We start from the raw sequence: 19454 nt of genomic DNA, 5'->3' as shown, positions 1-19454 counted from the left end.
CCCTTTCACATGTGGAGCAAGTCTATTTATCATTTTTACTATTAATATCTCTTGTAACACTTCTATTTTAAAAAATATTATTATCTTGTTTCAAGGATAACTAACTTGGAACCATGTGTTCTGGCTAAAATCATGCCTAAAATCAGTTCAATTAGAATCCTCGTTAATATTAAGGGACCACATTATTTTTGAGCAAAACACAAATTACAAAGACCTTTCAAAGTCTCTTTAAAGGTTTTACTTAACTTCATTATTTAGAGAGTTTTAGTTCTGCAGCACCTTAAAAAAGAATTATAATTACTGTTTGTGTTTGTTTATAAGCTTAGTGATTTAAATTACCAGAAAACTTACTTCTTTTGAATTACATCTGAATTATTCTAAGCAGCTTATATAGATGAACTTGAATCCAAGCTTTTCCCAAAGTGATTGCAACCATCTGTGAAAATATTGTACCATATCACATCCATTCATTTATCCTACTTAAGTCTTTTGTAATACATCATCTCCTTGTCCGGTAAAAGTGCTATGATTTTTTTCAGGCAAAAGTCATACATTCTGAGGTATTGACATGAATATAACTTAAATGTTGTTGTTCAGTCGCTAAATTGTGTCTGACTCTTTGCTACTCAATGGACTGCAGCATGTCAGGCTCCTCTGCCTTCCACGATCTCGCAGTTTGCTCAAATTCATGTCCATTGAGTCAGTGATGCCATAAAGCAAACTCATCTTCTGTCTCTCCCTTCTCCTCCTGATCTCAATCTTTCCCAGATTCAGGGTCTTTTCCAATATGTCAACTCTTCACATCAGGTGGCCAAATGGAGCTTCAGCTTCAGCATCAGTCCTTCCAATGAATATTCAGCGTTGATTTCCTTTAGGATTGATCGGTTTGATCTCCTTGCAGTCCAAAGGACTCTCAAGAGTCTTCTCCAGCACCACAATTCAAAAGCATCAATTCTTTAGTGCTCAGCTATCTTTACGGTCCAACTCTCACATCCATACATGACTACTGGAAAAACCACAGCTTTGACTACACGGACCCTTGTCAGCAAAGTGATGTCTCTGCTTTTTAATACACTGTCTAGGTTGGTCATAGCTTTTCTTCCAAGGAGCAAGCATCTTTTGATTTCATTGCTGTAGTCACTGAAGTGATTTTGGTGATCAAGAAAATGAAATCTGTCACTGTTTCCACTTTTTCCCCATCTACCTGCCATGAGGTGAGGGGACTGGATGCCATGATCTTAGGTTTTTGAATGTTGAGTTTTAAGTCAGCTTTTTCACTCTCATCTTTCACTCTCCTCAAGAGGCTCTGTAGTTCCTCTTCATTTTCTGCCATTAGAGTGGGATCATATGCATATCTGAGGTTGTTGATATTTCTCCCTGCAATCTTAATACTGGTTTGTGATTCATCCAGCCTGGATATTTGCATGATGTACTCTGCACAGAAGTTAAATAAGCAGGGTGACAATATACAGCCTTGAAGTACACCTTTCCCAATTTTGAACCAGTCAGTTGTTCCATGTAAGGTTCTAACTGTTGTTTATTAAACCGCATACAGGTTTTCTCAAGAAGGGTAAGATGGTGTGATAGTCCCATCTCTTTAAGAATATTCCACAGTTCATTGTGATCCACACAGTCAAAAGCTTTAGCATAGTCAATGAAGCAGAAGTAGATGTTTCTCATGGAATTCCCTTGCTTTTTCTATGATCCAGCGTATGTTGGCAATTTGACCTCTGGATCCTCTGCCTTTTCTAAAAACAGGTTGTACATCTGGAAGTTCACATACTGCTGAAGCCTAGCTTGAAGGATTTTGAGCATAATCTTCCTGGCATGTGAAATGAGTGCATTTTTACAGTAATTTGAATGTTCTTTGGCATTGCCCTTCTTTGGGATTGAAATGTTCCAGTCCTATGGCCATTACTGAGTTTTCCAAATTTGCTGACATATTGAGTTCACCATTTTAACAGCATCATCTTTTAGGATTTGAAATATTTCAGATGGAATTCTATCACCTGCACTAGCTTTGTTGATAGTAATGCTTCCTAAGGCTGCTTGATTTCACACTCCAGGATGTCTGGCTCTAGGTGAGTGACCACACTATCATGGTTATCTGGCTCACTAAGACCTTTTTTGTATAGCTCTTTTGTGTATTCTTGCCCCTTCTTATTAATCTCTTCTGCTTCTGTTAGATCCTTGCCATTTCTGTGTTTATTGTGTCCATCTTTGCATAAAACGGTCCCTTGGTATCTCCAATTTTCTTGAACAGATAATAGAAATCTGTGTTCCCTTTTCTTGAGTATAGCATAAATGAAGATATACTATTTAGTGTTTTAGTTCAAGGAAAGGGTAAATTTAGAAAACACAAGTTTATTTGGTGCTGAGCAAAATGGGTTGCAGGCATCCCTTGTGGCTCAGATGGTAAACAATCTGCCTGCAATGCAGGAGACCCAGGTTCGATCCCTGGGTTGGGCAGATTCCCTGGAGAAGAAAATGGCTACCCACTCCAGTATTCTTGTGTGGAGAAGTCCATGGACAGAGGAGCCTGGGGGGCTACAGTCCATGGGGTCACAAATAGTCAGAAATGACTGCCGTGACTAACATTTTCATTTTCAAAATAGGTTGCCTTTGTTTTTTATTTTTCTCCTGATTCTCAAAGCATATAAATTATAACAAATTGGCTAATCATTTTTCTAAGAGAGAAAACAGTCACATTAAACTGCACCTGTTCAAAATGGAGCTCAGGATTTTACCTCTAAGCCTGGTACCCCATCAGTGCTTTCCATCTTGGTAAATCACACCTCCATCAACCATTTGTTCATGCCTGAAACTTGACTAATCCATCTTTCTCCCCTCAAATCATATCCACTATGAAGTCTCTTTTATTCGGTCTTCTAAATGGATCTTAATTATATTCACGCCTCTCTATTTCCACTGGTCCCAGTAATGTTCCAACATTCGATTTGTCTTCCCTTATCTACTTTTACCTATTGCCAAGTGCTTCTCTATCCTTACAGGCAGCATTATTTTTAAAACTATTAAGCTTGTGATACAATCCCTTTGGAATAAAATCTGATTTTTAAGAAATAAAGTTAAGCATATACAAATTAAAAGACGCTTACTCCTTGGAAGGAAGGTTATGGCCAACCTAGATAGCATATTTAAAAGCAGAGACATTACTTTGCCAACAAAAGTCCATCTAGTCAAGGCTATGGTTTTTCCAGTGGTCATGTATGGATGGGAGAGTTGGATGGTGAAGAAATCTGAGTGCCGCAGAATTGATGCTTTTGAACTGTGGTGTTGGAGAAGACTCTTGAGAGTCCCTTGGACTGCAAGGAGATCCAATCAATCCATCCTAAAGGAGATCAATCCTGGGTGTTCATTGGAAGGACTGATGTTGAAGCTGAAACTCCAATACTTTGGCCACCTCATGCGAAGAGTTGACTCATTGGAAAAGACCCTGATGCTGGGAAAGATTGAGGGCAGGAGGAGAAGGGGATGGCAGAGGATGAGATGGTTGGATGGTATCACTGACTCGATGGACATGGGTTTGTGTAGACTCCGGGAGTTGGTGATGGACAGGGAGCCCTGTCGTGCTGCAATTCAGGGGATCGCAAAGAGTTGGACACGACTGAGCAACTGAACTGAACTGAATACTATGACTAAAAAATTCAATCCTAGATATTTACCTAAGAGTAATAAATATGTGTGTGTGTGTATATATATATATATATATTTTTTTTTTTTTTTACTAAAAGCCTTATTTTAAAATGTCCATGAGAGCCAAATTTGGAAACAGCTCAGGTAGCCACCAACAAGAAATGAGTAAACAAGCTGTCATATATTTATACAATAGAATATTGTAATTAATTTATTATTTTAATTTATTTTTATTAGAATATACTTGCTTTACAATGTTGTGTTAGTTTCTGCTGTACAGCAAACTGAATCAGTTATACATATACATACATCCCTTCCTGGATTTCCTTCCCATTTAGGTCACCACAGAGGACTGAATCGTGTTCCCTGTGCTCTACAGTAGGTTCTCATTAGTTAACTACTTTATACATAGTAGTGTATATATGTCAGTCCCAATCTCCCAATTCATCCCATCCCCCTTACCACTGTGGTATCCATAAGTTTGTTCTCCATATCTGCATCTCTATTTTTGCTTTTCAAATACATTCATCTGTACAATTTTTCTAGATTCCACATATAAGAGATATTATACAATTTTGCCTCTTTCTGACTGACTTCACTCTGCATGGCAGTCTCACTCTGCATAAGTCTGTGCATGTCTCTGCAAATGTCTCTATCTCATTTCTTTTCATGATTGAGTAATATTCCATTGTAAATATGTGCCACATCTTTTTTATCCATTCTTCTGTTGATGGACATTTAGGTTGCTTCCATATCCTAGCTGTTGCAAATTGTGCTGCAGTGAATATTAGGATGCGTGTATCTTTTTATAGACTTAGTGACTGAACAACAACAAATAAATTTTCTATGTGCATGGATCACTCCCTGAAACGTAAAGTCTGATAGAATGACATTTATCTTCATATAACATTATCTCTAATCATACTTTTCTTTGTCAGGTCCTACAAAGTTAATAGACGCTTCTTCCAAGGGATCTTGTAATTAATAATGGTATAAATAATTATGTGATTATCTGACTCCTCTAGTAGTTCTTAAAAACCATTTGACCATGATCAATTAATGTATCTCCAGTCTATACCACCACACTCAGCACTTGGCTTGAAATGAGTACCCAGTAAATACCTATCAAAGTTCATATGAAAACTGACTAAAGAGATAGTCTCCTGATTCATTTCAACGTAAGTCATGAATTATTTGTGTGGTCTAACTGTTGATTTTTTAATATCCCCTGATTTCTTAAAAGGGTAGTATTTTTTCACAGTGAAAATGAAACCATGCTAAATGAGACTAAGAAAAAAGAGTATTTTTGAAAATTTTCAACTGGCAAGTATCCCAGGTGTTTTACCTGATTTTGGCAAATAATTCTGACAAGTATTGCAGCTGATTATAGATATTTGTTTTAATATGTAAATGGGTGTGTTGACTCAAGTAAACATTAATTTTCATTCCACTTAAATTTAGTTACTTATAACATGGCATAAGAAAACAACAAATGTACATTTTGACATGAAATAAAATATGTTATCTTTCCAGAGATCTGGTAGGGAATAGGAGGAGATTAAGAGTATCCCTGTCTATTAGAAGAGCTATAAAACTTTTCTTATCATAGAATTGGAGGCATTATCAGAGTAATAGTTAATTTAAATTGCTCTATAGACAAGTCTCTGTGCTACTGGAACTGATTAATACTCTAGTGATATTTACCATTAACTCAGCTAAGAGAAGTAAAGGGAAAAAAGTCTCCATTGCCCAGTTTTAAGATATGTACATTAGAAAACTAGGGAGGCAGATATTTCTTCAAAAAAAATAATAACCAAAAACCACAATAAAAGTATTGATAAAACAGAGATTATGAAGTAGTCTTTCAATTGACATGTGTGAGAAGATAAAGACAGCTTTGAGATTACGTGTTTATATGTGAGGAGATTTTCCTAATTCCTATCAAATATGAGAGATTAATATTTTGTAATATGTGTTAAAATCTTTTAATTTATAATATCGGAAATGTTGGATTAGAGGGAGAAAAAAGGCAGAAGAAACTTTCTTATCTCACTCAGGAAGTCCCCACAAAGAACTCACTGTTGGAAGTATTAAAAAGTTATACACACGTTAATTCTCATTACGATTACTGTGATAACTGCATATATTTCTACTGGGTGAAAAGAAGGTCCGGGGAGAACTTGTAAGTTGAACACTTAGCTCTGCAGCCTCGGTCCCAGCAGATTTCAGTTGGACCTGCATGAATGAGACTGGTTTACCTGGTGACTCTGAATGAGGGGCACTGAGAATTGCATTTGCAAGATTTAAGAACAGAGTATAAGATATTTACCCAAAGTAACTTCCATTTATTCCTCTATTTTGCCAATGTTCTGAGAAAAAAATGCAATAAAGGAAGACACCAATTCTTAAGTGGATAATCCCTTTTGTAAAGCATAATAAACATGGAGCTAATAGCAAATGGGGGAACTAAATTTACTTTCTTCCTCTCAAAACAAGAAAAATACCCTCACTCAAAACAAGATTAGTATGCTCATACAAATCTTATATTGAATATGTTGCATTTTGAAGAGAAGCAAATAGAAAACTAGGGGATTTCCCCAGCAAGTATTTTGTACTGGTCTACCAAAACTCTCTCAGGGTAGCATTTGAGAGCTGATTTCATCACAGTCTGAATTTCACTGAAACTTCTTCGCCTGAAAATCAATTGTGTAGTTCCTCAGATGGGATCAGACTCGGGAATGTTAACTTACTCTAAATTAAATCAATGAGAGACTGGAATGTAAACCAGAATACCAATTTATTCATTTGCAATAAGAATTATTGCTTTATTCTGACCAGAATGTATACATTGCCATGATCAAAATATGCTTTTTTTATGGCAGAATTACATGAAAACTAAAACAGAAATTTGCTTGTTGTCCAAGGAACCAGCACTAGGAATGTGAATGATTCTAAACAGCTTCTGAAAGACACAAACTTGCCGGAGAGTATTACTCCTGGTCATTGACAAAATATTCTCTCTCCTATTGAATGCTGAACACATTGACAATTTTTTTCCTGTTTGTTGTTTTACAAGACCCTATGATGAAAAATGAACCTTTATTCAAATATATTTATGAAGTTTATTTGACCACGGTCCGGTCTATACTAACAGTCACTAAGTGTGACTTTATGTATCTTTGATTTCATCCACTAAATGCTGAACTCTTTATTTTTACTCAAAATCTATCTGATTTTATTTCCAAGTCATATAAAAAGAGCGATTTGGAAGGATCTCTTATACTCCCTGCACCTGTCATCTTTAGCCATGTGAAAATCCTTTAGTCCCTATAATCAGATTTAGTTTGGAATATAGTTGGTTCTTAGCTGCTATTGGCACTGCCATTTCTGACTAATCTTACTCCATGGAAGCTTCAAGCATGCCAAAGAGAGTACTTTTAGACCAAAGTAGTGGGTTTGAATTGTTGAAAAGATAATAGGTTTGGCAAGAGAGCAAGATGAGGTTTAACTTTCTGCAAGAAACAGTATTTCTGCAAGATATTAACAGTTGTCCCTTATTCATAAGGTTTCAGAATCAGAATCATGGGAAGCCTGCTTAAACCACAGCTACATGATTTTGTGTGTGGGTGTGTGTCTGTAACTCTCTAATCAAAGGCAAAGTATTGTCACATAATATATGAACTACTTGTCCGTGTTTCATGTAGAACATCCACTAACAATCAATAGAACTAGGGTTTGGGAGATGCAGTTAAGAGCAGATATTCTATTATAAAAATCAGTTTGTGGTAATATGTAAACAGCATTGAATCTTCTTTATCACCATTCTCCCATTTGGGAAAATTATGGAAAGTTGATTGGGGGAGCTCTCAGTAGATGACTTGTAATTATCCTCATCACCATCATGAGGAGGAAGAGGGGGAAGAATTGGTTATCAAGGGGAAGTCATAAGTCAGATAGCGGTATTTCTTCAAGCGTGACCTCTAGATTACCTATATCAAAATCTTCTTGGATATTTTACAAAAAGATGTAAATTCCCAAGTTCTCCTGAAGACTACTGAATTAGAATCTCTAGAGATGGACACAGAAATGTGGATTTTAAGTGGAAGCACCATGAAATCTGTATGCACATTTCAGTTTGAATATCTATTTAAGTTAGGAAAAAAGACATTTAGTCCCAAAACATCTTATGAGATTTGATAGACCAATTGGCATCCACTAAGCCATGGGATTAAGCCAATTTCTTTAGTTAAAAAAAGAAAAATAAACTTTTGCAAAGATTTTATAAGTGCCAATATATAGTAGTTTCTCCAGTATCCCTCTAATTCTATCAGTCATATTATATCTAAATAATATAGGAAGGGAAGACTTTCATTGCATAATGACACACACCAAAATCTTAAACTAGGGACATTGTATAAATATACTAAAAATAAATAAATATGCATATATATATATATATATACACATTCATATTTCTTCCTATTTTCTATTTCTATAATTCACAAGAGAACTATAAGGACCTCAAAGTTTCAAATTTGATTATTTGAGAATTAAACAGGACATAAATGAATTTCTAACCATTCAAGGTTAAACTAGGAAAAAATGAAGCATTGCCCAGTTTAAATATTTTATTTCAGTATTTACTTCAACCAAACAGGTTTTACACCTCCTAGTATTAATACTGAGCGACTTCACTTTCACTTTTCACTTTCATGCATTGGAGAAGGAAATGGCAACCCACTCCAGTGTTCTTGCCTGGAGAATCCCAGGGACAGCGGAGCCTGGTGGGCTTCCGTCTATGGGGTCGCACAGAGTCAGACACGACTGAAGCGACGCAGCAGCAGCAGCAGCAGCAGCAGCAGCATTAATATAAAGTTTTATAACCTCAGATCTCTATAGATTTAACTTCATATGCACATGTCTCAGAAACAAGTATGTCCTTTACCATTCCCCTCACTCCTTCAAATATTTACAGACATTAAAATATTACAGATGTTTCAACTTCTGAGATCTTTTTGTTTTATACTCAGAAATTTTCTGTTTTTTTCCAGTGATGGGTAGTTGTAAAAAATATAGCTAGATCTGACTATATCTATTTTCTATCTCTTTTCAAGCCCTTAACTGATTATTATTAGTTTTTAAATTATCATTGAAATAAATTGTCTGAAGTGAATGTTCTTCTATAGTTGTCCACACTAAAAGAAAAAAATAACATGTTTGAGAAATATAATATTAGTTAAACTTTACATTTTAAACTGATATATAACTGACTTACAATATTGTATTAGTATCAAGTGTGCAACATAGTGACTCAGTATTTTTAAACACCACAAAATGATCACTACTATGAATCTAGTTACCGTCTATCACAATACAAAGTTTTTATAATACGGTTTGACTATATCCCACATGTTCTACATTAAATCCCATGACTTCCTTATTTTATAATGGGGGTTTGTACTTCTCAATCCCCTTCACCTATGTTGCTCATCTCCTTACTTCTCTCCTCTCTGGCAGCCACTACTTTGTTCTCTGCATCTGCGTATCTGTTGCTGTTTTATGTTTTCTGATTTGTTTTGTTCCACAAAAAAGTGAAATCAAACAGCAATAGTATTTCACATTCTGACTTGTTTCACTTAGAATAATACCATCTAGGTCCTACCATGTTGCAAGATGTCTTTTTCTAATGGATAGGTAATATCCCATTACATATAATGTAATACATAAATATATCACATTCTTTATCTATTCATCTACTGATGGACGCTCACACTGAGTACATATTTTGGCAATTGTAAATAACACTGTGATGAGCTTTGGGGTGCAAATATATTCTAAAATTAGCATGTCTCCTTTCTTCAGGTAATGACGCAGACGTGGAATGCTGAATCAAATGGCAGTTCTATCTACAGTTTTTGGTGAATCTTCATATAGTTTACCCAGGAGTTATACCATTTTACATTCCTACCGACAGCGTCGGCAGCATCTGTTTCCTCCACTACCTCTCAGACATTTATTATTTGTAGATATTTTCACAATGGTCCTTTTCACTAGTGGGAGGTGACACTTCCTTGTAGCACCATTACAGTCCAGCATTGAGACCCAAGGGTGCAAGGGCAGCGGGGATGTGCCATCAGACCAAATCACAAAGCAGGATGAGAATATGGTAGTCATTGCTTCTAATTTGCTATCTATGTATTAATTTCATTTTGATTTTCTGTTGGGATATAGTTGAACAACAATATTCTGTTTGTTTTAGGTATACAGCAACATGATTCACTGATACATGTACACCTATCTATTTTTGGTGGGTTTTTACAAATAGAGTATATTGCAGTGTTGAGTACACACAAGAGAAGACTCTACACATGGACATCACCAGATGGTCAACACTGAAATCAGATTGATTATATTTGCAGCCAAAGATGGAGAGGCTCTATACAATCAGCAAAAACAAGAACAGGAGCTGACTGTGGCTCAGATCATGAACTCCTTATTGCCAAATTCAGACTTAAATAGAAGAAACAAGGGAAAACTACTAGACCATTCAGGTATGAACTAAATCAGATCCCTTACGATTATACAGTGGAAGTGACAAATAGATTCAAGGAATTCGATCTTATAGACAGAGTGGCTAAAGAACTTTGGATGGAGGGTCATGATACTGTACAGGAGGCAGTGATCAAGACCATCCCAAAGAAAAAGAAATACAAAAAGGCAAAATGGTTGTTTGAGGAGGCCTTACAAATAGCTGAGAAAAGAAGAGAAGCAAAACGCAAAGGAGAAAAGGAAAGATATACCCATTTCATTGCAGAGTTCCAAAGAATAGCACAGAGGGATAAGAAAGCCTTCCTCAGTGATCAGTGCAAATAAATAGAGGAAAACAATAGAATAGGAAAGACTAGAGATCTCTTCAAGAAAATTAGAGATAACAAGGAAATATTTCATGCAAAGATGGGCACAATAAAGGACAGAAACAGAATGGACCTAACAGAAGCAGAAGATATTATGAAGAGGTGGCAAGATTACACAGAAGAACCATACAAAACAGATCTTCATAACCACGATGGTGGGATCACTCACTTAGAGCCAGACATCCTGAAATGTGAAGTAAAGTGGGCCTTATGAAGCATCACTACAAAAAAAGCTAGTGGAGGTGATGAAATTCTAGTTGAACTATTTCAAATCCTAAAATATGGTGCCGTAAAGTGCTGCACTCAATATGCCAGCAAATTTGGAAAACTCAGTAGAGGCCAACGACTGGAAAAGGTGTTTTCATTCCAATCCCAAAAAAAGACAATGCCAAAGAATGTTCAAACTACCGCACAATTGCACTCATCTCACACACTAGGAAAGTAATGCTCAAAATTCTGCAAGCCAGGCTTCAACAGTATGTGAACTGTGAAATTCCAGATGTTCAAGCTGGATTTAGAAAAGACAGAGGAACCAGAGATCAAATTGCCAACATCTGTTGGATCATCAAAAAAGCAAGAGAGTTCCAGAAAAACATCTATTTCTGCTTTATTGACTACACCAAAGACTTTGACTGTTTGGATCACAACAAACTATAGGAAATTCTGAAAGAGATGGGAATACCAGAGCACCTGACCTACCTCCTGAGAAATCTGTATGCAGGTCAAGAAGAAACAGTTAGAACTGGACATGGAACAACAGGCTGGTTCCAAACCAGAAAAGGAGTACGTCAAGGCTGTATATTGTCACCCTACTTATTTAACTTATGTGCAGAGTACATCATGAGAAATGCTTGGCTAGATGAAGCACAAGCTGGAATCAAGATTGCTTGGAGAAATCAATAACCTCAGATATGCAGATGACACCACCCTTATGGCAGAAAGTGAAGAAGAACTGAAGAGCCCCTTGATGAAATTGACAGAGGAGAGTGAAAAAGCTGGCTTAAAAATCAACATTCAGAAAACTAAGATCATGGCATCTGGTCCCATCACTTCATGGCAAATAGATGGGGAAACAATGGAAACAGTGACAGACTTTATTTTGGGGGGCTCCAAAATCACTGCAGATGGTGACTGCAGCCATGAAATTAAAAGACGCTTGCTCCTCGGAAGAAAAGCTGTGGCCAAACTAGACAGCATATTAAAAAGCAGAGACATTACTTTGCCAACAAAGGTCCATCTCGTCAAGGCTATGGTTTTTCCAGTAGTCATGTATGGATGTGAGAGTTGGACTATAAAGAAAACTGAGCACCAAAGATTTGATGCTTTTGAACTGTGGTGTTGGAGAAAACTCTAGAGAGTCCCTTGGACTACAAGGAGATCCAACCAGTCAATCCTACAGGAAATCAGTCCTGAATGTTCATTGGAAGGACTGATGCTGAAGCTGAAACTCCAATACTTTGGCCACCGGATATGAAGAGCTGACTCATTGGAAAAGACCCTGATGCTGGGAAAGATTGAAGGCAGGAGGAGAATAGGGGGACAGAGGATGAGATGGTTGGATGGCATCACCAAACCAAAGAACATGAATTTGAGCAAGTTCCAGGAGTTGGTGATGGACAGGGAAGCCTGCAATGCTGCAGTCCATGGGGTCACAAAGAGTAGGACACGACTGAGCGCTGAACTGAACTGACAGTGTTGAGTAGAGTACCTTCTCCAGACCAAGATTGCTAATTATGTTTTATATATATACACATGCAAATATATATCTATAAATCCCAATTGATATATATCAATTATGTTTATATGTTTATACATACACATATATGTATGTGTGTGTGTATATATATATATATGTATATATATCAATACCAAGCTTCTATTTATCCCTCATTCTACCTTTCCCCTTTGTTAACCATTAGTTTAATTCTATGTCTTAGAGTGACATAGAATTTCTGCTTTGTATATCAGTTCACTGGTATCAATTTTTGGATTCCAGCAATAGGTGATAACATATGCTGTTTACATTTTTCTTCTCACTGACTGCATTTACTTTGATTCTCACTTCAACCCTGAATGTCACAGAAATTGGCATTATTCCTACTTTCTTTTAGCTGAGTAGTATTTCAAAGTACATATGGAACACAACATCTTTCTCCAAAATACAGAGGATGGACATTTTGTTGCTTTCATGTCTTGGGGATTGTAAACAGTGCTGCAATGAACATATGGGTGGATGTGTTTCTTCTATGTAGGATCCCATATACACAGTGGAGTATAAGATTGCCCAGTCATAGGGTAGATCTGTTTGTAGATTTATAGGACCCTTTCTTCTGTTTTTTATCACCATCATTACCAATTTATATTTCCGCCAATTTATATATTCCGCCAATATTTCTGCAATTCTTGCAGGGATTGTTTGTAGACATTTTGAGGATGTCCCTTCTGTCTGAGGCAAAGTGAGACTTGTGGTGCTTTTGATTTGCATTTCCCTAATCGATATTAATATGGAGCATCCTTTCCTCTCCTTTTTCCCCTTTAAACAGTGCAAGGAAAATTTACCACTGGAAATGGACATCTTGACGCTTGCTCAGTATTAAATTTGATTTCCATTACCTATTTCAGGACATTGATTGAGGGCAGCTGTCATTGACAGCCTCTTAATCCTCATTGACTCCTACAGGCTCCTGAAAGTGAAAGTGTGAAAGTCTCTCGGTCCTGTCTGACTAGATGCGAGCCTGCTGGGCTCTGTTCAAGGGGATTCTCCAGGCAAGAATGCTGGAGTGGATAGGGCCAGTTTTTAAGTTGTTGTTCCAGAAAACGACCACAAGGCGGCAGCATTTCTACATACACGCACACGCACGCGCGCGCACACACGCACACGCACACACACGCACGCACGCGCGCACACACACACACACACACACACACCTGGCTTGTAAATTAGAAGATACACCCAAAGGCTGGTATGTCGATCCTTCATCTTCCTTCCTCTGCTGCCCAAAATAATCCCACTCCCCTCAAAACCGCTCAGCTGTGGTTGCGGTCCTTTGTACTGCCAGGACTGGGAGGAAGCTGGCTGGAGGTGGGAACCCCACCGCTAGGAGACATGGAAACCAGGTAACTTTTCAAAGCGCCTCCAGCCCAGAAAGTCGAGCAATTTTGGAGTGCACTGACCTTGATTTAGGTGAAGCTGGGCCTGCGTCGATTTGGATATTGTGGTTTTATCTTGAGGGGAGCAGGCAGTACAGGTCCAAGAAGGGGGCTTCTTCACTCGCACATCCTTGCCAGCTTCCTTGGCCCCATTCCATCCAGCCTCGGGATCAAGGCTGCTCAGGCTCCATGGATGTGACACCAGCCCAGCTCCCAGAAGCCTTAGCTGAATATTGCAACATTGCTACTTCAGTTTTATTTTCTTCTTTTAATTTTATTTGTCGATTTATTTTTGGTTCTGCTGCATCTTCCTTGCTGTGCAGGTTATTCTCTCATTGCAGAGAGCAAGGGCTACTTTTAGCGGCGGTGCGGAGGCTTCTCATTGCAGGGGCTTCTCTTACTGTGGAGCACCAGCTCTAGGGTGCAGGGGTCAGTTTCTCAACAGGTCGGCTGAGTAGTTGTGTTCAGACTCTAGAGCACAAGCTCTGTAGTTGTGGTGCCCGGGCTTGGTTGCTCCTGGGCAGGTAGAAGTATTTCGGATCAGGGATGGGAAAAGAGTCTCCTGCGTTGGCTCGAGGATTCTTTACCTCTGAGCCACCAAGGAAGCCCTTCTTTTTCAGTTTTTTTTTTCTTCTATTTTTAAATTCATTTTTTTCCCCCTTCAATTGAGGAGAAAGGATTTACAATATACTGTTGCTTTTAGGTATAGAACAGCCTGACTCAGTGATCTATATGCACCTATCTATTCTCCTTGAGTTTTTTTCCAATAGAAGTTACTACAGATAGTTGCCAAATTCAGACTTAAATTGAAGAAAGTAGGGAAAACCACTAGACCATTCAGGTATGACCTAGATCAAATCCCTTATGAGTATACAGTGGAAGTGACAAATAGATTTAAGGGACTAGACCTGATAGACAGAGTGCCTGATGAACTATGGACAGAGGTTTGTGACATTGTACAGGAGACAGGGATCAAGAAAATCCCCATGGAAAGAAATGCAAAAAAGCAAAATGGCTGTCTGAGGAGGCCTTACAGATAGCTGGGAAGAGAAGAGAAGTGAAAAGCAAAGGAGAAAAGGAAAGATATTCCCATTTGAATGCAGAGTTCCAAAGAATAGCAAGGAGAGATAAGAAAGCCTTCCTCAGCAATCAATGCAAATAAATAGAGGAAAACAACAGATTGGGAAAGACCAGAGATCTCTTCAAGAAAATTAGAGATACCAAAGGAACATTTCATGCAAAGATAGGCTCGATAAAGGACAGAAATGGTATGGACCTAACAGAAGCAGAAGATATTAAGAAGAGGTGGCAAGAATACACAGACGAACTGTACAAAAAAGATCTTCATGACCCAGATAATCACGATGGTGTGATCACTCATCTAGATCCAGACATCCTGGAATGTGAAGTCAAGTGGGCCTTAGAAAGCATCACTACGAACAAAGCTAGTGGAGGTGATGGAATTCCAGTTGAGCTATTTCGAATCCTGAAAGATGATGCTGTGAAAGTGCTGCACTCGATATTCCAGCAAATTTGGAAAACTCAGCAGTGGCCACAGGACTGGAAGAGGTCAGTCTTCGTTCCAATCCCAAAGAAAGGCAATGCCAAAGAATGCTCAAACTACCGCACAATTGCACTCATCTCACATGCTAGTAAAGTAATGCTCAAAATTCTCCAAGCCAGGCTTCAGCAATACGTGAACCGTGAACTTCCAGATGTTCAAGCTGGTTTTAGAAAAGGCAGAGGAACCAGAGATCAAATTGCCGATATCCGCTGGATCATCGAAAAAGCAAGATAGTTCCAGAAAAACATCTATTTCTGCTTTATTGACTATGCCAAAGCCTTTGACTGTATGGATCACAATAAACTGTGGAAATTTCTGAAAGAGATGGGAATACCAGACCACCTGACCTGTCTCTTGAGAAACCTGTCTGCAGGTCAGGAAGCAACAGTTCAAACTGGACATGGAACAACAGACTGGTTCCAAATAGGAAAAGGAGTCCGTCAAGGCTGTATATTGTCACCCTGCTTATTTAACTTCTATGCAGAGTACATCATGAGAAACGCTGGGCTGGAAGAAACACAAGCTGGAATCAAGATTGCCAGGAGAAATATCAATAACCTCAGATATGCAGAAGACACCACCCTTATGGCAGAAAATGAAGAAGAACTAAAGAGCCTCTTGATGAAGGTGAAAGAGGAGAGTGAAAAAGTTGGCTTAAAGCTCAACGTTCAGAAAACTAAGATCATGGCATCTGGTCCCATCACTTCATGGGAAATAGATGGGGATACAGTGGAAACAGTGTCAGACTTTATTTTTTTGGGCTCCAAAATCACTGCTGATGGTGAATGCAGCCATGAAATTAAAAGACGCTTACTCCTTGGAAGGAAGGTTATGGCCAACCTAGATAGCATATTTAAAAGCAGAGACATTACTTTGCCAACAAAAGTCCGTCTAGTCAAGGCTGTGGTTTTTCCAGTGGTCATGTATGGATGTGAGAGTTGGACGGTGAAGAAAGCTGAGCGCCGCAGAATTGATGCTTTTGAACTGTGGTGTTGGAGAAGACTCTTGAGAGTCCCTTGGTCTGCAAGGAGATCCAATCAATCCATCCTAAAAGAGATCAATCCTGGGTGTTCATTGGAAGGTCTGATGTTGAAGCTGAAACTCCAATACTTTGGCCACCTCATGCGAAGGGTTGACTCATTGGAAAAAACCCTAATGCTGGGTAGGATTGGGGGCAGGAGGAGAAGGGGACGACAGAGGATGAGATGGTTGGATGGCATAACCGACTCGATGGGCATGGGTTTGGGTAGACTCCAGGAGTTGGTGATGGACAGAGAGGCCTGGCGTGCTGCAATTCATGGGGTCACAAAGAGTCGGACACGACTGAGTGACTGAACTGAACTGAACAGATAGTTGAGTACTGTGCCCTGTCCGTACAGTAGGTGCATGGTTATTATCTAAGTATACATATGCATTGGTGTGTACGAGTCAGTCGGAAGCTTCTAAAATATCTCTCCTTTTGAATTTTTCCTTTGGTAACTTTAAGTTTGACTTCTGTGGCTGACTGTGAGTCTGTTTCAGAAGTTATTGCATTCCTATTGCTGTTTAATATCCTATTGATATCACCTATAAGTGATATCATATGCTCATTGTCTTTCTCCATCCAACTGAATCACTAGTTATGATCATGTTTTGGTGCATCCATGTTGAAGCAACTGGCAGCATTTCATCATTTTCTTATCTGAGTAATATTCCATTGTACATGTGGAACACAATTCTCCATTCCACATTGGATGGATATTTTAGTTGCTTCCATATAGTGCATGTTCTAAACAGTGCTGCATTGAACATGGGGCTGGATGTGTCTTTTTGATGTACGGTTTTCTCCAGATATACAGTCAGGTATGTGATTCCTCAATCATAGAGTAGCTCTATGTGTAGTTTCACAAGGACCCTTTTTTTTTATCTTCACTGTGATCATTACCAATTTACACTTCCACTGACAGTGCAGGAGACTTCTGTTTTCTCTCCACTTTCTCCTGCAGGGAGTGTTTTAGACTTTTGAGGATGTCCCTACAAACTGGTTCAAGGTCAGTCTCATGGTACTTTTGATTTTCTTTTCCCTAAGCCTTATTAGTGGAGAAGGCAATGGCACCCCACTCCAGTAATCTTGCCTGGAAAATCCCATGGACGGAGGAGCCTTGTAGGCTGCAGTCCATGGGGTTGCTAGGAGTTGGACACAACTGAGTGACTTCACTTTCACTTTTCACTTTCATGCATTGGAGAAGGAAATGGCAACCCACTCCAGTATTCTTGCCTGGAGAATCCCAGGGACGGGGGAGCCTAGTGGGCTGCCATCTATGGGGTTGCACAGAGTCGGACACGACTGAAGCGACTTAGCAGCAGCAGCAGCGGCAAGCCTTATTAGTGAATAAGGAGCATTGTTCCTCTTCTTCTTTTTCACTTAAAACAGTGCCACAAAAATTTACCACATAAAATGGCCCTTTTGTGGTCAACCCTGCTTTAAATTGTTTTCCATTATCTATTTTGGACTCTTCTGTTGACTGTGAGGGCCACTCAATTTCTTCTAATGGATTCTTGCCCGCAGTAGTAGACATAATAGTCATCTGAATTAAATTCGCCCATCCCCGTCCAGAGAAGGGACTTCCCTGGGGGTTCAGACAGTAAAGAATCTGCCTGCAATGCTAGAGACCTGGGTCTGATTCCTGGGTTGGGAAGATCCTCTGGAGAAGGGAATGGCTACTCACTCCAGTATTCCTGCCTGGAGAATCTCATGGGCAGAAGAGTCTGGTGGGCTACAGTCCATTGGGTCACAAAGAGTCAGACATGACTGAGCGACTAACACTTTCACTTCATTTTCTTTTATTCCCATCCATGTTAGTTCACTGATTCCTCAAATGTCCATGTTCACTCTTGCCATCGCCTCCTTAACCACATCTTTTTTACCTTGATTCATGGACCTAACATTCCAGGTTCCTATGCAGTATTATTCTCTACAAAATTGGACTTTACTTCCACCACCAGACACATCCACAACTGAGTGTCCCTTCCACTTTGGCTCTGCCTCTTCATTCTTTCTGGTGCTATTTCTCCACTCTTCGCAGTAGCATATTGGATAATGAACAGCACATGAACCAATAACTTCCAGACATATAAGCTGGATTTAGAAAAGGCAGAGAAACCAGAGATCAAATTGCCAGCATCTGTTGGATCACAGGGAAAGCAAGGGAATTCCAGAAAAACCATCTATTTCTGCTTCATTGACTACACTAAACACTTTGATTGTATGTATCACAACAAACTGTGGAAACTACTTAAAGAGATGGAAATACCAGACTACCTTACCTATCTCCTGACAAACCTTTATGCAGTTCAGGAAGTAACAGTTAGAACAAGGCGTGGAACCATGGACTGGTTCCAAATTGGGAAAGGAGTAAGACAAGACTATATATTGTCTCCCTGCTTATTTAACTTCTCTAAAAGAGTACATCAAGAAAAATGCCAGGCTGGATGAATCACAAGCTGGAATCAAGATAACCGGGAGAAATATCAATAACCTCATATATACAGATGATACCTAATGGTAGAAAGTGAAGAGGAACTAAATAGACTCTTTTTTTTTTTTTTTTTTCTCTTTTTTTTTTTTTTTTTTATAAATTTATTTATTTTACTTGGGGGCTAATTACTTTACAATATTGTAATAGTCTCTTGATGAGGGTGAAAGAGGAAAATGAAAAAGCTGGCTTAATCTCAATATTTAAAAAACTAAGGTCATGGCATCTAGTCCCATCACTTCATGGCAATGGAAGGGAAAAAGTGGAAACAGTGACATATTTTAGTTTCTTGGGCTCCAAAATCACAGCAGTCAGTGACTGCTGCCATGAAATTAAAAGATGCTTGCTCCTTGGAAGAAAAGCTATGACAAACCTAGACAGCATTTTAAAAAGCAGAGATATCACTTTGAAAACAAAGGTCTCTAAAGTCAAAACTATGGTTTTTCCAATAGTCATGTGCAGATGTGAGAGTTGGACTATAAAGAAAGCTGAGTGCCAAAGAACTGATGCTTTCAAGCTGTGGTGTTGGAGAAGATTCGTGAGAGTGCCTTGGACAGCAAGGAGATCGAACCAGTCAACCCTAAAGGAAATCAACCCTGAATACTCACTGGGAGGATTGATGCTGAAACTGAAGGTACAATAATTTGGTCATCTGAT

At 38.7% G+C, this 19454-nt stretch overlaps 1 protein-coding gene across 2 annotated transcripts in view; it reads left to right on the top strand.

Annotated features, from left to right (window-relative positions):
• The window catches only part of GNAI1 (G protein subunit alpha i1), a 727470-nt gene that overhangs the window by 441883 nt on the left and 266133 nt on the right, over positions 1-19454 (top strand). For both annotated transcript variants that reach the window (XR_014067210.1, XM_081535819.1), the window contains exon 6: positions 19250-19431. The gene's annotated coding sequence lies outside the window, so the exon portion shown is untranslated. The remainder of the gene's footprint in view (positions 1-19249; positions 19432-19454) is intronic.

The sequence above is a fragment of the Giraffa tippelskirchi genome, chromosome 10 (assembly GCF_054371585.1).
Source record: "Giraffa tippelskirchi isolate mGirTip1 chromosome 10, T2T-mGirTip1v1.2.pri, whole genome shotgun sequence".
In the NCBI taxonomy this organism is placed as follows: Eukaryota; Metazoa; Chordata; class Mammalia; order Artiodactyla; family Giraffidae; genus Giraffa; species Giraffa tippelskirchi.
The sequence above is the reverse complement of the archived record's forward strand: the minus strand, read 5'-3'. Positions and strand labels throughout refer to the sequence as shown.